A 23,179-nucleotide genomic window follows, 5' to 3' on the forward strand; every position below is an offset into this window, starting at 1 on the left:
ACAGTCATTTTGGCAAGGTACTGGACAGTGACCGATTCTCAGAACTAAATTCCAGTGAGGGTGTTGAAGCCTTGAGAAGGGAAAAATTTGAGAGAGAGAAAAGGTTTTTTAAAAATGGCAGGTAGTGTGGAGGATGTGAGATATAGTCTTTCACATTTATTTTCCAATCTCAAAGAGGTGATGACTCGGGGAGAGGGAAGCAGATGGGATTCACTCAACATCTGTAGCTGGTTAGAGTGGGTCTGCTGGTGGCTTGAAAGGGACAAAATAGGGGAGAAAATTGGAGAGAACGAATAGGAAAATACCAAGTGACCTGATAACATGTCTGAAAAGAATAATTTCACAGTGCTGTGATGCTTCTATTTTTTGACTGGTGCACATCACAATATTTGCATTGAATCAGAGTGGCCACTTTACAGAAAACTGTCCAGCCACAATTATAAATAACATGCATTGCTCAATCTGTAATAAAGAAACCATGTAAAACACAGCCCTTAGTCTATCTTAGCCTAAGTATCGGACCAAACCTGGCTCTGTCTCAGTTTAACATCCATATACCCTCAGCACAAGCTGAGGGGTAGATCAGGGGAGGATATCCAATATTCACTGTGAAATAACACAAAGATCTCATTTCATCTGATTTTACACAGAGATGCATTTCATACTGATTGAAATCCTGTTTTCTGCAACAATGTAAACAAGGTATCTGAAGATATTCTGGACAGTCTATGGCACAAATAATACAAGAACTAGTCTTGGTTCCAAAATAAAATTGGATTGCTACTAAATTTAAATCAGCATTACATGATATTCAGGTAAGTGGATTGGCTTTACCCAAACGATTTATTAAGGTGAAAAATGAAAATACACTATCAATTTCCAAAATCTCTCTGCCTGAGGCAACAGATATATCAAAACATGTTTGTTTATTATTACAGCACTTAATCACACCACATACTGACACACCTGTCACGTCAGAGAAAAACGCAAGCTTCAGGTAATAATGAAACATTATCCATAGAAGCTGCTGGGACACAAATCCTGAAGCTGACTATTTCAGTGTTGCATTACAGAATCAAAACAAGCCCGGTAAATACTGGCATAGTTATCCTGTTGCTGGGATTTCTACAAAGGAATCTATTTTAAATGTTCCTTCCCATGCAGTCATTATTGAGCGAGGTGCAGTTGCACTTCACGCCATTTGCCAAATACGACACAACTGTTATTTTCCAAAGAGGGTTCAGTAGTTTTCCAAATCACACCCTTGCTGTGGTCAGTCAACCAAGCACACTAGGCAAGTTTCACTTGACAGCATCTTTTCAAAGGCAGCGCATGGAAAAAGATCAAAATGTTTGTTAATCCCAGAAGATCGAGGCACATCACAATCAGCAATATTGAATTAAAGTCAACAAAAGCACTTTTCATGGCGCCCCAGACCCCTCGACACACAAAAATTTCAATATAATCATCAATTCAGGTGAAAAGTGACTCATGCATTGAGGCGTTCCCAAAACAAATGCAGAAACCCAAACAGGTTTAAAGAGCTAGTCTAACAATGTTTGATCCCTCCTTCCACCATTACCACCCGCCAACAATGCTTAAGAGGGCAAGTATATCATTAGCCAATTGTTGGTAACCAGTCTGCAGTAACTGTTGATTCAGCTGTAACATGTCATTACGGCTCCCTCACATCACCTGTTTACTAACCACTTCAAGTAAACTCCTCCACTCAATATATGAGAGCTTAATGTTTAAACAACGCTATTCAAAAGCAAAACTTAATCATAATTCATCACAGCTTATTTGGGAATTTTTTATTGAGAATATTACAATTTTTTGCTACAAATGAACAGATTTAGTCCCCTGGGTCTACCCTGTCCCAACTCCAATTACGGCCACACCCTTGTTCCCACATCTCTACCACTGGTACTTTGAGCTCCTTGAGGGCAGCATTTTCAAATTCTACCTCCCCCGCCTCTTTATTTCCACACCGCCACCAGGCGGAGCTAAGGGTATCGAATCCAGCTGAGATCAAACCCATTTCCCTCCAATTTATTGCATGCCTTTCACCAAACACACTGTTCCTGGATGCCATTTCTTTCAGTTACCAGAAGCTGCGACAACAACCTTCCGAACCTGCAACCTCTACCACCTAGAAGGACAGGGGCAGCAGGTGCATGGGAACATCACCGCCTTCAAGTTCCCCTCCAAACCACTCACCATCCTGACTTTTAACTGTTCCTTCACTGTCACTGGATCAAAACCCTGGAACCCCCTCCCTAACAGCACTGTACCTACACCGCATGGACTGCTGAAGTTCAAGAAGGTGGCTCACCACCGCCTTCTCAAGGGCAATTAAGGATGGGCAATGAATGCTGGTTTAGCCAGTGACGCCTACATCCCATGAATGAATAAAACAAAACAAGCTGCATTGCTAACATGAATGGAAATCTCATGTATCCGAAATGGCATTGCTGCCATTGGAAGCTGTATATACTGCCAAAACAGGCGCTTTACAGGCTTACCTTCAATATCACAGCATCACATCATTATCCAACATAAACACAAAGGAATATAACTTACAACATGCAAAGCTACTGAAGAGCTGTCTGTAAACCATATCTAAAGAGCAAAATGGAGGTAGAAACTGGTGTCACAATGTCATGAAACCGAATTTTGGCCTCCTCACCATATTGTCCACTCACACTGACAAACACGCCCAACACCAACATGCTTAGAAAATTCCACCCCCAGGGTTTAGCACAACATTAACATGAGTTGCAAACAAAAGAGCTGAAAAGAAATAAATTGCTGAGCAAAGTAAATGTCACAACAATAAATTGACAATTTAAAAAATGAGTAATAAATAAAGACAACCATTAGAGTTTGAAAGGGTGAGGGTGTGTGTGTCAGTTCACTCCCAGGCTGGGATTTTCCAGCTCCATCACAGTGGGACTCACTGCGGGAGAGCCGGGGGCACTGCGGGAGAGCCGGCGGCACTGCGGGAGAGCCGGCAGCACTGCGGGTGAGCCGGCGGCACTGCGGGTGAGCCGGCGGCACTGCGGGTGAGCCGGCGGCACTGCGGGAGAGCCGGCGGCACTGCGGGAGAGCCGGCAGCAGCCCAGCTGTAAGTCCATTGACTTTTGGTGGGACCAGACGATCCCGTCGGCAGACGAGGCCGGAAAATCCCACTCCCAGTCTCAGGGTGCTCACTTATTCATCCACACCCACTGTGAGATTGGGTGGGAGTGTGTGCTGGTGAGAGTGAGTGAGGACCCTAAGACTGGGAGTGAGCCAGACACACACTCTCCCCTCCCCCCTCATGCCCCTCTCTCTCGCTCACACACACACACACCCAGCCCACGCACACACACACCCAGCCCACGCACGCACACACTCAGCCCACGCACGCACACACTCAGCCCACGCACGCACACACTCAGCCCACGCACGCACACACTCAGCCCACGCACGCACACACTCAGCCCACGCACGCACACACTCAGCCCACGCACGCACACACTCAGCCCACGCACGCACACACTCAGCCCACGCACGCACACACTCAGCCCACGCACGCACACACTCAGCCCACGCACGCACACACTCAGCCCACGCACGCACACACTCAGCCCACGCACGCACACACTCAGCCCACGCACGCACACACTCAGCTCACGCACGCACACACTCAGCCCACGCACGCACACACTCAGCCCACGCACGCACACACTCAGCCCACGCACGCACACACTCAGCCCACGCACGCACACACTCAGCCCATGCACGCACACACTCAGCACACACACACACACACTCAGCACACACACACACACTCAGCACACACACACACACACTCAGCCCACACACACACACACTCAGCCCACACACACACACACACTCAGCCCACGCACACACACACTCAGCCCACACACACACACACACACACACACAGACTCAGCCCCCCCACACAAACTCAGCCCACAAACACACACGCACTCAGCCCACAAACACACACACATTCAGCCCACAAACACACACACACTCAGCCCACAAACACACACACACTCAGCCCACAAACATACACACACTCAGCCCACAAACACACACACACAGCCCCCCCACAAACACACACACACAGCTCACGCACACACACACTCACTCAGCCCACACACACACACACACTCAGCCCACGCACACACACTCAGCCCCCACACACACACACTCAGCCCCCACACACACACACTCAGCCCACACACACACACACTCAGCCCACACACACACACACTCAGCCCACACACACACACACTCAGCCCACACACACACACACACACACAGACTCAGCCCCCCCACACAGACTCAGCCCACAAACACACACACACTCAGCCCACAAACACACACACATTCAGCCCACAAACACACACACACTCAGCCCACAAACACACACACACTCACCCCACAAACACACACACACAGCCCCCCCACAAACACACACACACAGCCCACGCACACACACACTCAGCCCACACACACACACACTCAGCTCACACACACACACACACTCAGCCCACGCACACACACACTCAGCCCCCACACACACACACTCAGCCCCCACACACACACACTCAGCCCACACACACACACTCAGCCCACACACACACACTCATCCCACGCACACACACACACACTCAGCCCACGCACACACACATTCACTCAGCCCACAAACACACACACACACACTCAGCCCCCCCAGACAGACTCAGCCCACAAACACACACACACTCAGCCCACAAACACACACACATTCAGCCCACAAACACACACACACTCAGCCCACAAACACACACACACTCAGCCCACAAACACACACACACTCAGCCCCCCCCACAAACACACACACACAGCCCCCCCACAAACACACACATACTCAGCCCCCCCCCCACACACACACACACAGCCCTCCCACACACACACACACACTCAACCCACACACACACTCAGCTCACAAACACACACACACTCAGCCCACACACACTCAGCTCACAAACACACACACACTCAGCCCACAAACACACACACAGCCCCCCCACACACACACACTCAGCCCCCACACACACTCAGCCCCCACACACACACACACTCAGCCCCCACACACACACACTCAGCCCCCACACACACTCAGCCCCCCCACACACACACACACACTCAGCCCCCACACACACACACACTCAACCCACACACACTCAGCCCACACACACACTCAGCCCACACACACACACTCAGCCCACACACACACACTCAGCCCACACACACACTCAGCCCACACACACACTCAGCCCACAAACACACACACACTCAGCCCACAAACACACACACACTCAGCCCCCCCCACAAACACACACACACTCAGCCCACAAACACACACACAGCCCCCCCACACACACACACTCAGCCCCCCCACACACACACACACACACACTCAGCCCCCACACACACACACACTCAGCCCCCACACACACACACACACACACTCAGCCCCCACACACACACACACACTCAGCCCACACACACACTCAGCCCACACACACACTCAGCCCACACACACACTCAGCCCACAAACACACACACACTCAGCCCACAAACACACACACACTCAGCCACCCCCACAAACACACACACACAGCCCCCCCACAAACACACACATACTCAGCCCCCCCCCCACACACACACACACAGCCCCCCCACACACACACACACACTCAACCCACACACACACTCAGCTCACAAACACACACACACTCAGCCCACACACACTCAGCTCACAAACACACACACACTCAGCCCACAAACACACACACAGCCCCCCCACACACACACACTCAGCCCCCACACACACACACACACACACTCAGCCCCCACACACACACACACTCAGCCCCCACACACACACACACACTCAGCCCCCACACACACACACACACACTCAGCCCCCACACACACACACACTCAACCCACACATACTCAGCCCACACACACACTCAGCCCACACACACACTCAGCCCACACACACACTCAGCTCACAAACACACACACACACTCAGCTCACAAACACACACACACTCAGCCCACCCACACACACACTCAGCCCACCCACACACACACTCAGCCCACACACACACACTCACACAGCCCACACACACACACTCACACAGCCCACACACACACACACTCAGCCCACACACACACACTCAGCCCACCCACACACACACTCAGCCCACACACACACACACTCAGCCCACACACACACACACACTCAGCCCACACACACACACACACTCAGCCCACACACACACACTCAGCCCACACACACACACACACACTCAGCCCACACACACACACACACACTCAGCCCACACACACACACACACACACACTCAGCCCACACACACACACACACACACTCAGCCCACACACACACTCAGCCCACACACACACTCAGCCCACACACACATTCAACCCACACTCATACTCAGCCCACACACACACACCCAGCCCACACACACACACACACACTCTGCCCACACACACACTCAGCCCCCCCACACACACACACAAACTCAGACCCCCCCCACACACACACAAACTCAGACCCCCCCCCACACACACACACTCAGCCCCCCCACACACACACACACTCAGCCCCCCCACACACACACACACTCTGCCCACACACACACACACACACACACAGCCTCCCCACACACACACACACTCAGACCCCTCCCCACACACACACACTCAGCCCCCCCACACACACACACACTCAGCCCCCCCACACACACACACACTAACTCAGACCCCCCCACACACACACACACTCAGCCCCCCCACACACACACACACTCAGACCCCCCCCCACACACACACACTCAGCCCCCCCACACACACACACACACTCAGACCCCCCCACACACACACACACTCAGACCCCCCCCCACACACACACACTCAGCGCCCCCCCACACACACACACACTCAGACTCCCTCCACACACACACACTCAGCCCCCCCACACACACACTCAACCCACACATACACTCAGCCCACACACACACTCAGCCCACACACACACACACACACACTCAGCCCCCACACACACACACTCAACCCACACACACACTCAGCCCACACACACACTCAGCGCACACACACACACACTCAGCCCACACACACACACACTCAGCTCACAAACACACACACACTCAGCCCACCCACACACACACTCAGCCCACACACACACACATTCAGCCCACACACACACACTCAGCCCACACACACACACTCAGCCCACACACACACTCAGCCCACACACACACACCCAGCCCACATACACGCTCAGCCCACACACACACACACACACACTCAGCCCACACACACACACACACACACTCAGCCCACACACACACACACACACACTCAGCCCACACACACACACACACACACTCAGCCCACACACACACACACTCAGCCCACACACACACACACACTCAGCCCACACACACACACACACTCAGCCCACACACACACACACACACACTCAGCCCACACACACACACACTCAGCCCACACACACACACACACTCAGCCCACACACACACACACACTCAGCCCACACACACACACTCAGCCCCCCCCCTCACACACACACACACACACACACACACACACTCAGACCCCCCCCTCACACACACACACACACACACTCAGACCCCCCCACACACACACTCTCAGCCCCCACACACACACACACACTCAGCCCCCACACACACACACACTCTCAGCCCCCACACACACACACACTCTCAGCCCCCACACACACACACACTCTCAGCCCCCACACACACACACACTCTCAGCCCCCACATACACACACACGCTCAGCACACACACACACACACACACACACGCTCAGCACACACACACACACACGCTCAGCCCACGCACACACACGCTCAGCCCACACACACACGCTCAGCCCACACACACACGCTCAGCCCAGACACACACGCTCAACCCACACACACACGCTCAGCCCACACACACACGCTCAGCCCACACACACACTCAGCCCACACACACACGCTCAGCCCACACACACACGCTCAGCCCACACACACACGCTCAGCCCACACACACTCAGCCCACACACACACACACACACACACACACACACACTCAGCCCACACACACACGCTCAGCCCACACACACACGCTCAGCCCACACACACACGCTCAGCCCACACACACACGCTCAGCCCACACACACACGCTCAGCCCACACACACACGCTCAGCCCACACACACACTCAGCCCACACACACACTCAGCCCACACACACTCAGCCCACACACACGCTCAGCCCACACACACACGCTCAGCCCACACACACACGCTCAGCCCACACACACACGCTCAGCCCACACACACACGCTCAGCCCACACACACACGCTCAGCCCACACACACACGCTCAGCCCACACACACACGCTCAGCCCACACACACACTCAGCCCACACACACACTCAGCCCACACACACACTCAGCCCACACACACACTCAGCCCACACACACACACACACACACACACACACAGCCCACACACACACACTCACCCGACACACACACTCAGCCCACACACACACACACAGCCCACACACACACACACAGCCCACACACACACACACAGCCCACACACACACACACAGCCCACACACACTCAGCCCACACACACTCACTCAGCCCACACACACACACTCACCCCACACACACACTCACTCAGCCCAGACACACACACACACACACACTCAGCCCAGACACACACACTCACTCAGCCCACACACACAGCCCACACACACACACTCAGCCCACACACACACAGACTCAGCCCACACACACATACACTCAGCCCACGCACACACACACACTCAGCCCACACACACACACTCAGCCCACACACACACACACTCAGCCCACACACACACAGACTCAGCCCACACACACATACACTCAGCCCACACACACACACACACACACACAGACTCAGCCCATCCACACACACACACTCAGCCCACACACACAGTCCACACTCACACACTCAGCCCACACACACATTTAGCCCACACACACACACACTCAGCCCCCCCACACACACACACTCAGCACACACACTCAGCCCACACACACAGTCCACACTCACACACTCAGCCCACACACACATTTAGCCCACACACACACTCTCAGCCCACACACACAGCCCACACACACAAACTCAGCCCATACACACACTCAGCACACACACACACTCAGCACACACACACACTCAGCCCACACACACACACTCAGCCCACACACACACACTCAGCCCACACACACACACTCAGCCCACACACACACACTCAGCACACACTCAGCCCACACACACACACAGTCTGGCTGGTTGGCTGGCTCACACTCAGAAAACAGAGAGTATGCATCAATGGGTCATTTTCTGATTGGCAGGATGTGACGAGTGGAGTCCCACAGGGGCCTTTACTGGGGCCTCAACTTGTTACAATTTATATCAATGGCTTAACTGAGGGGAGCAAAGGGATGGTAGCTAAATTTGCAGATGATACAAAGATAGGTGTTGTGAAGAGGACATAAAGAGTTTGCAGACAGATATAGGTAGGTTGAGTGAGTGGGCAAAAATCTGGCAGATGTAATATAATGTGGGGAAAATGTGAAGCTGTTCACTTTGGCAGGAAGAATAAAAAAGCGGAGTTTTATTTAAATGAGAACGATTGCAGAATCCCGAGGTGCAGAGGGATCTAGGTGTTCTTGTGCATGAGTCACAAAAAGTTAGTATGCAGGTACAGCATGGAATGCTATCCTTTATTACGAGAGGAACTGAATATAAAGGTAAGGATGTTATGCTTCAGTTATGCATTGATGAGATCACATCTCGAATACTGTGTGCAGTTTTGGTCTCCTTATTTAAGGAAGGATGTAAATACGTTGGAGGCAGTTCAGAGGAGGTTTACTAGATTGTTACCTGGAATGAGTGGGTTGTCTTATGAGCATAGGTTGGACAGGTTGGGCTTATTCCACTGGAGTTTAGGAGAGTGAGAGGTGACTTGATTGAAGCATACAAGATCCTGAATGGTCTTGACAAGGTGAGCGCAGAAATGATGTATCCTCGAGTGTGTCCTCACATGAAACTGTGATGAGCTGAGGCCCCACAGGCTTCAGAGTCCCTCTCCATTTCCACATACTCCCAGTTGCCGGTAATCGCTGCTCCTCCAATCACAGCCTGTCTCGCTCCCATGTTTGCTGCTGATAGGCTCAATAATTTTTTCACCAATCGCTCCGGGGGATCCATATACAGGGGCAATGTGGTCCATGGGCCACGGGTTAGACAAGTCAAGTCTAAACCAAAATTAGGTGGGCCATTTTTCAGGCATCCCTGGCAGTCACCTAAAACATTCTCACATTTGTAAATGAGGGGTCCCAAGCTGCACAATCGAAACACCCCTCCCAAAACCTACCTTCCCCGCTAACATGCAAGGTGCTTGTGGAGCCACATGTTCTGGAAAGCTTCAAAAAACAAAATCAATGAGATCTGAGGCTCAGTTTGGGGCTGGTTTCTTAAGTCCTGGTTGGGGTTATCACTGTCTGCACAGTACCAATATATTTCCATCCCATGGTTTCTTAGCTGTTGACATGTACAGGTAGCTGGGAAAATAGCAGTAAACTAGTCACAAGGCACTTTCACGATTGTACTTGCTTACACTGCAGCCAGTTTCAGTGCAATGGTCATGTGTGCCTCTCCTACCTTTACAATCAAACTGGGCTTTCTGAGTTCCATGGTTATACAGATGTCTATATAACTTGCAATTGATCCCAGGAACCTGGGCCTGGGTGCAGGAGACAGAGGGAGACACAAACCCTTCTATAATGTGAAAGTACCTGTTATGTATTCACTGTATTTCTTATATATCTGATTAATCTCGGAGAAATGCAGAAATGGCACTAGTTGTAATTCTGCAACAAGTTTATTTACAGTACTTTGAAATAATTCAGTCGTCGCAAGGATTTCTACACACATGCTCTCAGTCCAGATTCCAGAACCTTCTCTGGTGTCAGTTACTTAGTGCTCTCTAACTCCACCACAGGCCCAAGCAAATTAAGTAAGGTGAACATAGATCGGTGAACAAGTTAACACAATCAAACACAGATCAATTAAACTAGAGAACACGCACACCCACATATTTAAAGTTTAAAACAATTGCACATAGTAGTTTTTAAAAATTGATCTGACTGCTGGTAAAATCTGTGCTAGAATACAAACCAAGTGGTTCCTATGTCAGCAGGAACCAGACAGATATGAAATAGGCTTCCCAGTGCTAACCACAACAGAACAGGTGAGCTTAAACTGTACTAAAATAAACAAATGAAATGCTTGGCTGATTTGAGAAAGAAAGGATTAGAAGGTTTACATTAAGCATCAAAAATAATTGATTACTGTGTGAAGAGTAAGACTAATAATTCCATTGATACAGGCTACTTGTTGTGCCCAGATGGCACTGAGAGTTATATCCATATGTTAATCTTAGAGACCAATCAATAATTTATATGATGGTAATGAATTACTGACCACATTGCGTGATTATTTCTACAAATGACTGAAGCATTTATAGATTTCACATGTTCATTACTCTGCTTGTACCATGCATCAAATGCGGCCATTTGATTGACTGGCAGCTCTCAGAGGCCAAGGGGGTGCTGGGCATCTTTCCTTGAACCAATTAACACTCCGCTAAAAGCGTTAAATGAAAAGGCTTTCTTGTTCTTGAAAACATCACTAGTAAAATAATCTTTAAGCATAAAGAATGATTAAATTTGAAAATCCTTTGGTATCTGAGTTGCTTTTCATAATATGTGTTGCAATAAAACAATTGGATCATAGTAATAAAATATTATTAGTTTAAAAATTAATTGGTGCATCCAGGATATTAGGCAGGAAGTGACAACAGGGAGTTGAAGAATTGGATCACGTTACCACATAGATTCAAATGACTAACAGAATAAGGTATTTGAAAATACTCCTGCTTGACTTTCTGCTCCATGCATTCTACCTTGCACTAAGTCAAGCCTGCCAATCACCCATGTCCTCACAGGTCTACATTGTCTCCCCTTTCCCTCAAATTTAATGCCTTAAATTTAAACTCATCATCATCTTTAAATCCCTCCATGGCCTCAGCCAGTCCAATTTCCACTACCAGCTCTATGTCCCCTCCATCCTCCAAAAACTCTCTTCCTCAAACTCTTCTGTAACCTATCTCTCTCTCTCTATTAATGGCAGGGCCTTCAGCCATATGGTTCCTACATTCTGGAATTACCTCCTTAAAATTTTTCCTCATTCTCCTTGCACAGTCAAACATTTTGTTGACACTGCAAAGTCATCTGGGAGCTTCTGCCAAAATTGAGAGGCTAGTCAAGCAACAGCCTGATATAGTCAAACTCGACAAATCATACTTTACAGACAAATGTCCCAGACACCACCATCACCATCCCTGGATGTTCCCCATCAAGTCACTCATCATCCTGACCTGGAAATATATCTCTGTTCCTTCACTGTTGCTGGGTCAAGATCCTAGAACTCCCTTCCTAACAGCACTGTGGGTGTATCTACACCATTTGGACTGCAGTGGTTCAAGAAGGCAGCTCACCACCACCTTCTCAAGGGCAGCTAGGGATGGGCAATAAATGCTGGCCCAGCCAGTGATTCCCACATCCTTTAAATTAATTTTTAAAAAATGATGGGGAAGTCCAACACGTCAGTGCATAAGACAAGGCCAAAACAAAGGCAACTATCTTCAGCCACAGGAGCCAAGTGGATAATTCATCTTGGCCTCCTCCCGAGATCCTCAGGGTCACAGATACCAGTCTTCAGCCAATCGAATTCACTCCACTGGATACAGCAAAGGTATGGGCCCTGGCAACATCCTGGCTGTAGTACTGAAGACTTGTGTTCCCAGTACACCTACAACACTGGCATCTACCTGACAATGTGGAAAATTTCCCAGGTATACCCTTGTCACAGAAAGCAGGACAAATCCAATCTAGCTAATTTGGCCCCATCAATCTACTTTCAATCATGACAGAGGTGAGGTGAAAGTGACTGCCTTTGACCTCAAGGCTGCATTTGACCAAGTGTGGAATCAAGGATCCTTAGCGAAATTGAGGTCAATGGGAATTGGGGGAAAACTCTCTACTGTTTGGAGTCATACCCAGCACAAAAGAAGATGGTTGTGGTTGTTGAAGACCAATAATATCAGTCCCAAGATATCAGTTCCTCAGGTTATTGTCCTGGGGCCAACCATTATCGGCTGCTTCATCACAGACTTTCCCTTCATCATAAAATCAGACTGGGGATGTTCATTGATGATTGCAATGTGTTCAGTACCACTCTCAACTCTTCAGATACTTCCGTGCCTGTATGCAGAAAGAGCTGGACAACATTCAGGTTTGGGTTGGTAATTGGCAAGTAACTTTGGCACCACCCCAGTGTCAGGCAATGACTATCTCCAACAAGAGAGAATCTAAGATCAGATTTGATTTCGTACAGCTTATTTCTCCATTCATTTCTGTTGCATTACGTGTCTGATCACTGCAAGCTGTTTGGTTGACGATATATAAACAAAGATTATTTCCCTTTCCAGCTGCTGACTGGTGAGGGAGGGTGACTGCCTATCCTTTTGTCCTGTAGCCTCCCACACTTCCTCCATACCATCAAAGTTTCTGGGCTGCTTTGATTTTTGGGTGAGCACACATCCTAAGAATGTAAGCTGGCCATATTCTATACCTGATTGAAGTTCTGCAAAATGCATCGGGGATTCTTCCATTGAAGGGAGTAAGACCTGACAGCTTCTCTTGACATTCAATGGCATTCCCATCACTAAACCCCCCCTCCATCAACATCCTAGGGGTTACCATTGACCAGAATTTTAACTTGATCTGCCATATAAATAATGTGGCAACAAGAGCAAGTCAGAGGCTGGGAATTCTGCAGCAAGTAACTCCCTCCTGATGCCCCAAGTCTGCCTACCATCTACAAGGCACAAGGCAGGAGTATGATGGAATACTCACCACTTGCCTGGATGAGTGCAGCCCCAACACCCAAGGAGTTAGACACCATCCAGGACAAAGCAGCCCACTTATTTGGTGTTCCATCCTCCACTTTAAACATTCACTCCCTCCATCATTGGCACACAGTGGCAGCAGTGTCTACCATCTACAAGATGCACTGTAGCAATTCACTAAGCCTCCTTAACAGTACCTTCCAAGCCCAGAGCCTCTACTAACTAGAAAGACAAGGGCAGCAGGCACATGGGAATGTCACCACCTGCAAGTTTCCCTCCAGCCATACACCATCCTGTCTTGAAACTATATCACTGATCCTTCACTATTGCTGGGTCAAAAACCTGGATCTCTCTTCCTTGACAGCACCATGGGTGTAGCTACAGCAGTTGAAAAAGCTGGCTCACTACCATCTTCTCAAGGGTAATTAAGGATGAGCAACAAACGCTGACCTAGCCAGTGACATTCACATCCCATGAACCAATAAAAAAATTCTTCGAAGTGGGCGGATAAGTATGACACCAGAATTGGTATGAACAATAAAGGGAGGGAATTAAACTGCATAAAATAAAATGAAGTTTTAGTATTTGGGCTTGAAGACATCAGGCTTGCCAGCTGTCAGGTCTTACTCCCTTCAATGGAAGAATCCCCGATGCATTTTGCAGAACTTCAATCAGGTATAGAATATGGCCAGCTTACATTCTTAGGATGTGTGCTCACCCAAAAATCAAAGCAGCCCAGAAACTTTGATGGTATGGAGGAAGTGTGGGAGGCTACAGGACAAAAGGATAGGCAGTCACCCTCCCTCACCAGTCAGCAGCTGGAAAGGGAAATAATCTTTGTTTATATATCGTCAACCAAACAGCTTGCAGTGATCAGACACGTAATGCAACAGAAATGAATGGAGAAATAAGCTGTACGAAATCAAATCTGATCTTAAAGGCAATAATTATTTGTTACATCTTAAACGTAATAATCTGTAGAATGCCTATGGGATTGCACAGTGTAAGTCAATCTCTTGCCCATCTCTGTTGCTTCTACCTTGCAGATTCTCTCCATTTCTGCTCTCTGTCTCTCTTCTCTGCTGCTTCTCTCCTCTTAAAGCCTATTTTTGCCTCTGACTTCCTCTGCTTGTGTGTTTTCCTTCTTTCCTTTCAGATGAGAGTTGGTGGATGATGGCGTGCCAAGAAAAGGAGCCACAAATCAGTCATGCTTTCTTCCACTTTATTGTAAAACAGCAGGTACTGGTTATCAAAAAGTGTAATACTTTTCCCATTAAAAATGCCCATCACCTACAGGAGTAATACACACTGTAGAAGAGTTTCCAATGAAATGCTCCCACACACAAATTTAATGTAGTAGGTGCGCATTCCCTTCCTTCATGCTACACACTGAGCTGCCCATGCCCCACACTGTACCCTGATTGAGCAGGCTAAAGGAAATCTGCCCCAAGCTTCTGCTGATACTTCTCCCTAGCCAATTGCTGGGAGGTGCCTCAAAGAAAGTCTCCATTCAGTTTCCCCTCACTAACTGGAGAGTGCCAGATCTCTGTTCTGTGCCTCCCCAGCCAGTCGGCAAAGCTTGCGAATTCCTGTAATGTTGAATGACAATAACACTGTGTCTGAGCTCAAATATACTCCTTAGAGGGTCTTGAATCTTTCAGTCCTACTTCTGAGTTACTTCTCAGATCCCAAAGTTTGGTCTTCAGCTACAACAGTAGTGACTAAGAACAGGTTGCATGATGGTTTGCCATGGTATCTTCAATTGCTATTTGTAAATCTCAGTCTACCAATGCATGACATAAACAATAGGATTAATGCAAACACAGCTACAATTTTCTTAAATTGCCAAGAGGTTTAGGAGTGGCAAGGGAGAGTGATGTACTGCCACAGTCCCTTGATACATCAAATGGTACAAGGTACAGTACAACAATATCAAACAACTTGCATTTATATAGCACTATTAGTACAGCAAAATGTCCCAGGCACTTAGCATTAATGAGAGTTCTGCCTGGACTCTCAGTCACTGGGGCAGTGAGTGAATGGAGCCCCATTGTTTCCCACAGGGAGGAAAGCAGAGTAGGAGAACATTACTTAGGACCAATTCTAAAGTAACACTGTCAGGAACTGGAGAGAAAATCATTCATCCATCCTCAATGCTTTCCCTTGCTCCTCTCCACCTTCTTTCAAGTGCTTCTTTAGAAACCTTGATCGTTGATCATACTTTCAGTTCCCCTAACCTCTTGATTTACCTATCTCTTTCTCAGTGCCATTTTCTTCCTCTTCAGAAGTGTTCAAACATATTCTCCATGAGGTGCACATGTCAAAAGAAAATGTATGAGGCTTACTTAGAACAGTGTCATAACTTCCCTACAATCCAGCAAGTCTAGCATGCTTTTCCAAAAGTATCTCAAGCGAAATGTGTCAGTGGCGAGAATTGGGTTTGTGAGGTCCACAATCCCTGACATGGTGATATGCAGATACCAGGAGAGCTGCACAGGAGTCATCCTGTCACATGTTCAAATGGAGGGATGAACCATTAAAAAGACAAGTCACCAAGGGCAATCTCATGCTTTTTACCTAGGGTGGCACCAACAAATGTTATTGAGCTGCTCACTTGCACATCCACTCAGTGGGAGTATGGCATTTGGTATTTGGTACAGGGAAGGGCTAGAGACAGAGAAAAAAACAAGAAGTAAAGAAAACAACTTGACCAACAAAAATCCAATGCTGCCACAACTTTGCACCAGGTGCATAATGGAATATAAGAGTGTCAGAGTTATCCTCTACACCAGTAGCATACCCAGTATTGTAAACAGTTAGATACTCTATATGCTGCTATTTATTTTATGCAGGTGTAAGAAGTGAACTGCAACAGCTGTCAATAAGAAACTGAAGCATGCAACTAGCTCTTCTATCCCTTCATGTCAAAGTTAAAATGTAATAAGGAACTCTGTACAAATTCAATTTGGAATAATTTATAGAGAACTAAAATACTTACAGCTGCTCCTTGAACACCCCCTAAGTCATAATGAACCTTTTATCTTTTCTATTATTGGGGCCTGACTTATGCTCCCATTAGACAGAACAGCACATTCGGGTGGAACTCTCTTTCATCAGGTCAGTTCCCAACGCTTCAGTTGTGTTGTTTGTAAACGGCCTTAAGACTTTTCCCCTTTAAGTTTTCACATTCTCCTGCCTGAAGCCAATGACTGATCTTGGCCATATCTCCAACCATCAAATGAACATTTGGCATTCCAAATGAACATTCCAGAAAGAATGCAAGCTGTTCAAACCAGTCAATGTGTCAAACATTACAAACAAAACTGCTGTAGGACTTTCTTCTTTCCACTAGTTACCACAAATACATTAAACAGAAAATGGTGAAAATCCCAAGTCTGTAATCCTACCGTAAAAAGTAGTCAGAGGGTGGTGGAATGGCAGTAATTTGGTGCAAGACCCAGACCCATAGATTCTCTGCCCAATTCAGAAATGTAAAAGTAAACTCTATTGAGAGGGAGAGGGGCAGAATCATTCTACACGACCCCAATTGAATTGTCTCAGTGTTTTCAGCCTTCCCCATATACTTTGCCAGAAGCACCCAAATAGGACCAAATTGTCCCAATTTTTCACCTGGAGGAATTAAATAGAAACCAACCCCATAGAGATTGACCACTACTGGTGGAGTTTCCCTGTACTTTACGGGAGAAGCTGAACAACATTTTTACTGCCCTTTGTCTTCAGCCTGATCTGGACCATGGATTTCCCCTCTTGGAGATTTGAGGTGTCACTCAAAGATCTACTATATCCCTGGCTCCTCCCACTCCTGTTGTGCTCCTCAGACACATGTGTCCCACTTCAATTTGCAAATGGCCCCATCCCTGGAAAAAAAGTTGTTGGTGAGAGATAATTAACAAGGACCGAAGGCTATAGCAGTTCATATTGGTAATGCTCCCTCGCAATTTCTAGAACCAGGAAACCATTACTGCACCACTTTCAATTTTTGCATTGGGCTTGTTTCTTGATCAGCTGTCAGAACACCGGATGAACAGAGGAGGGAGGAGAAAGGAGTGAAGAAATTTATGACTTTTAATTTTGAAATGCAGGGCTGTTGATTGGCTTGCACTCCTAACAGACACTCTTACTTACACAGTAAGTTCATTCAAAGGGATTCCTCCTGCGTTACTTACCTTAGCATAGATATACCATTAGTCTTCGGCATCTGGCAACACATTAGAAGGGAGGAAACAGTTATTGCCATTGAGTTCTGTTTCTGTGGGGGAACTGAGGCATTTTGTTTTACTGCCACCCACCTTTTATCAATTAGCCAACCAGCCAAAGTGGGCCATGGACTCACCAAGGGGGCACTTTGGAACTTTGATGCAGAATGCAGCATTGCAAACAATAATGTCCTCAGTCTAGCGAAGCAAAATTACTCTGGTTATTAGATTGACGCCCAAAGAAAAGATAAATTATTGTAATTAAAATATGGTCTGGTAGCTTCATGAAATGTTTCATACTTGAGCAGATAACAACATTTTGTTCAGGATAAAGAGTTTAAATTGAAGTAGAAAACCAGCTTCAACTTGAGTTGGCTCGTGTTTGTCAGTGCATGTTTATCTGTAACTGGGATGACACATGTTTGTGTTTTGAAGACTTGTAGCCGCTAACCCAACTGTTACCTCTCCACATTGTGATATGGAGAGTACCCTCATGTGATCCATTGTGCGCACCCCCACCCCCCCCGCCCCCCACCACCACCACCACACAACCCCACTTCTTGCCCTGAGCTCACTATGTTGGTCTGACGATGTCCAGGCCGATGTGTGGTGCCCACATTATCGATTGGAAATTCTAGTCGGTGTGGGAACGGGGTCTTAATAGACATGAAGGTGGCACCAAATTGGATGCCTAGCCTCCCTCCAATCCCAACCCTAACCCTTTAAATATCACAGCCCTGGTACAGTTGCAGTTTTGATCAGAAATGGTCAGTAGGACTTAAAGCCATGTGATAAATGAATATTATCACATGTAGTTAGTTCAAATAAAATGCAGTTACACGCATAATTGACAAAACAACAAGTTATTGTGGCTGCAGAGCTGCTGCATTGAGAACCAAAAATATAAATAACACCGTTCCAGTCAACCCACAGTCACAGATTTGTGTATGAAAGCAGGATTACTGTAACAGGTCTCTGTTTAAACAAAACAGAGGATTTCCATCCAATGCTTCTCAACAGGAAATAAAACAAACACATCAGCTGCACATTGCTTTGAACTCCCTCTAACTCTACTTTCCAAATCATAATTTTCCCCATATACACAGCTGTTCTACTGCTAATCAGAGTGCAGGACTCAAGTACACACTGAACATATCCTACTAGTGGGAACTGCAGACCCTCATCTTGTCTGGCCAAGGGTGCTGGTAACTGTGGGGCGAATGCAAGGAGATAGAGGGGCAGAAACAGGGAAAAACTCTTAAGATTATGGATACGCATCAGGGCCTGAATTCATACTGTGAAGCATTGCTTGATTCAGCAAATCAAGATGACATGCTTACCATTAGTTAATAGTAGCTTATGACAGGGGGTATTCTTGGATCAGCATTGGTACACTATTGCAAGACTTAGAAATCACAATCCCCAGTATAATAATACCAATTCTTTGTGGCTTCCTTGTAAATACAGTGAAATGGCGATGAGTAAAACTTGGAAGACACAAAATTCCGGTTATGTTGAAGTTGTCAACTAATCCTGGTGGCAGAATAGCAAATCCCATAGAACGACGCTCGTGATAAGCTGAAATTCCACACTGGTAACTCCGGATTAACCACCACCACCTTCCTGCCCACCCCCAAGCTCAGCCCCATAATACAGGAGGTGGGCGGGTGCCAAAATCAGCAGCCTGCTCACTATATTCAAATAAGAAATCAAGGGTCAATTAGACTTATCAAGTCAACTGACCCTGATAAACGCTGCCCACATCACAAAATGTTTGGCGTGGGCAGCTGGGCAGCAGCGGGAGCCCAATTTTAAAAAAATTCTCCAAAGGATGGGAAGGATGGCAGGGGTTCATTCTTTAGGGGCTGCCCTTTGTCAATCACAGGGTGGCCCCCGAAGATAGAAACACCCCCTTCCTTCTTACCCACCCGCAGCCTGAAACCCATCACCTCCTCCCCACCCTGCCCTCCTTCCTGCCCTACCCAAACCTTCCCTGCCCAAGACCTCGGATTCACCTGCTCCAGGGATCCATGATGGGCCTTCATCTTTCTTCTCCTGCAGTCCCAGCAGCTACCACTGATGCGCTCTTGGCACTGCCACGACTGATGGAGCTGCCAGCCAATCAGATTGTCCAGCAGCTGCTGAGGGCAGGATCTCCTCCCCAGTGAGGGACCGAATGCCCGCTTGGCCCTCATTTACTCATCTAGCTGCCCCATTATGGCTGAGGGGCTGGTCGGTGTGGAGCATCTTGGCTCCACACTGACTTTGCTTCTGACCGGGGTGGGGGGAGGGGGGCGCGCGGGTGTCCACTCCCCTGCCCCCAGTATTATTCAGCCCAATATTTCAAATGGAAGACCTTTGATCAAAGTTGGAAAACGTTTGAGCTGTAACAATAAAGGTCTTTTTCTCTATTTATTCGTTCATGGGATGTGGCTGGCTAATTGCCCTTGAGGTGGTGATAAAGGTGATATGGTAGGGTGGAAGACAGGAGAGATTATCAGCAACAATTTATATTTATTTATTCCTTATATTATACTTCTCTTTTGATATTAACTTATATTATACTTCGTCCTCATACTCTGCCTCCTGTAAAGGCTCCATTCCATTCTCCTAGCTTCTCTGTTGCATCTGTTCTGATGATGCAACCTTCCACAACAGCGCTTCTTAAATGCCTTGCTTTTTACTCAGCTGAAGACTCCTCCCCACTGTGGTTGACAGAGCCCTTAACTGTGTCCGACCCAATCCCTGCACTTCTGCTCTCACCCTTCCCCTCCCTCCCAGAACCACGATAGCATTCTCCTTGTCCCCACTTTCCACCCCACCAGCTCCACACTCAAAGAATCATCCTCCACCATTTCCGCCACCTCCAGCATGATGCCACCGCCAAAAACATCTAACTTTTCACATGTCTACCTTCCTTCAGTTCCAAAGAAGTCATATTTGACTCAAAACGTTAACTGTTCCTCTCCTCAGAGACGGCTAGATCTGAGCAGTATTTCTAGCATTTGTTTTACATTTATGCAGCCTTAATGTAATGAAACGTCCCAAGGTGCTTCATAGAAGCATTAAAAAGCAAAGTATGAAACCAAGCCACAAAAGAAGATATTAAGTCAGATGACCAAAAGCTTGGTTAAAGAAGTAGGTTTTAGGAATGTCTTAAAGGAGGAAAGTGAGGTAGGGAGGTGGAGAGGTACAGGGAGGATATTCCAGAACTTGGTCCCCAGGCAACTGAAGGCACCACCACCAATGGTGGAGCAATTAAAATTCAGGATGACAAGAGGCCAGAATTAGAGAAGTGTAGATATTTGGGAGGGTGGTGGAGCTAGAAGGGGTTAAAGAGATAGGGAAGGGAGAGGCCATGGAGGGATTGGAAAACAAGGATGAGAATTTTAAAATCAATACGTTGCTTGACCGGTAGCCAGTGTAGGTCAGATAGGATAGGGGAACAAGACTTGGTGAGAGTTAAGATACGGGCAGCAGAGTCTTGGATGTCTTCAAGTTTACAGACAAAAGGGTTGATGGCGAAAGGTCAAATGAAGTGGTAATGGGAAAAGAAAAAAATGTGTCTGATGGTGGTGTGAATGGCAGAATCATGAAGAGCTGCCATTCAAAAACAACTAAAATAGTGGTGAAATTGAAGCCTAATAATTTGGTCTGTCAGGTATCTTATTTAATGGCATGCTCTTTTCTCTTATATTTTCTGATGGTCATGATTTCAAGTCAATCTTTTTTTTTCCATGTTACCCTATCCAAGTTAACTCTGGAGAATAGAACAAAATTGAATGTCCTGTCCAATGTCCTGGTATTCCCAACCTTACTTCAGATACCACCATGACACATTGAGGGTGACATTGAACTTTTGCCAAAAAGAGGCTGGAGGCGCCCAGTTGTCCACTGCACCTGCTCGAAGGTTGCAGTGACAATCCTGACCAATTATTGTGGTTGGGCCTCATTTCCATACCATCAGCTCACCAACTAGCAAAGGGTGAAAACAATGCAGCTTCAGTGTGGTGCCCAGCTGGACTAGGTAGTGGCACAGAATGGTGGTGATGGGTGGGGGGGTTGGGGCACTGGGTAAGGTAGGGGTGGTGAGTAGGGTAGGATGTCTACCCCCGGGGAGTGTTGCAGGAGGTCAGACAGTGGAGGTATAAATTTTTGGGGGGCCTGCAGGACCAATAATCACCTTAGCATCTGAAACTTACCCAATTTTGAGTGACCAGCAGTGGTCCCTTCGAGCTTAGGCCATTCCAATCCCAATATCACTGGATATTATGATAATGGGCCATACTGTGCCCATTGATACTGGGAATTTCAAATGGGGTCTTACAAAAGGCAGAGGTTCCCAAGTTACATCAGCAAATTAGACTCCTTGCTTCTTACGGCAGGAGCTCTGGCCACTATTTGCAAGGTTCTCTGCAAAATTACATCAGGTGAGCAATGGACAGGGTTTTTTTTTCCAACTTCCACTGCTGGCTAATTCATTTATACCTCATAAACAGAGTAAGCGGCAATTGAAAATCATCCTGACTCACTATAGAACACTTTCAACAGAGATCAGTCAAGTCAAAGGCAAAATAGCTAACTTTCCAGCAACTTACCAGGAGTAAAGCTGAATCACTGTTCAGAGCAGGAAGTAGAAGACCCATTTCCTAGTTTCAACTAGTTAAAGATGGGAATTCTGGGATGGTCAATACTATCTGCAATATTTATTGTGGCTGAGGAAGGTTCTTAAAAACCCTGGTCTCAGTGTTGCCCCTAATTTCTCTTTGCTATACATGCCTG

At 47.5% G+C, this 23,179-nt stretch overlaps 1 protein-coding gene across 1 annotated transcript in view; it reads right to left on the reverse strand.

The window, feature by feature from the left end:
• The window catches only part of LOC144683582 (signal peptide, CUB and EGF-like domain-containing protein 3), a 421,925-nt gene that overhangs the window by 331,326 nt on the left and 67,420 nt on the right, over positions 1–23,179 (reverse strand). The window lies entirely within an intron of this gene.

This window comes from Cetorhinus maximus, chromosome 8 (assembly GCF_964194155.1).
Source record: "Cetorhinus maximus chromosome 8, sCetMax3.hap1.1, whole genome shotgun sequence".
Taxonomy (NCBI): domain Eukaryota; kingdom Metazoa; phylum Chordata; class Chondrichthyes; order Lamniformes; family Cetorhinidae; genus Cetorhinus; species Cetorhinus maximus.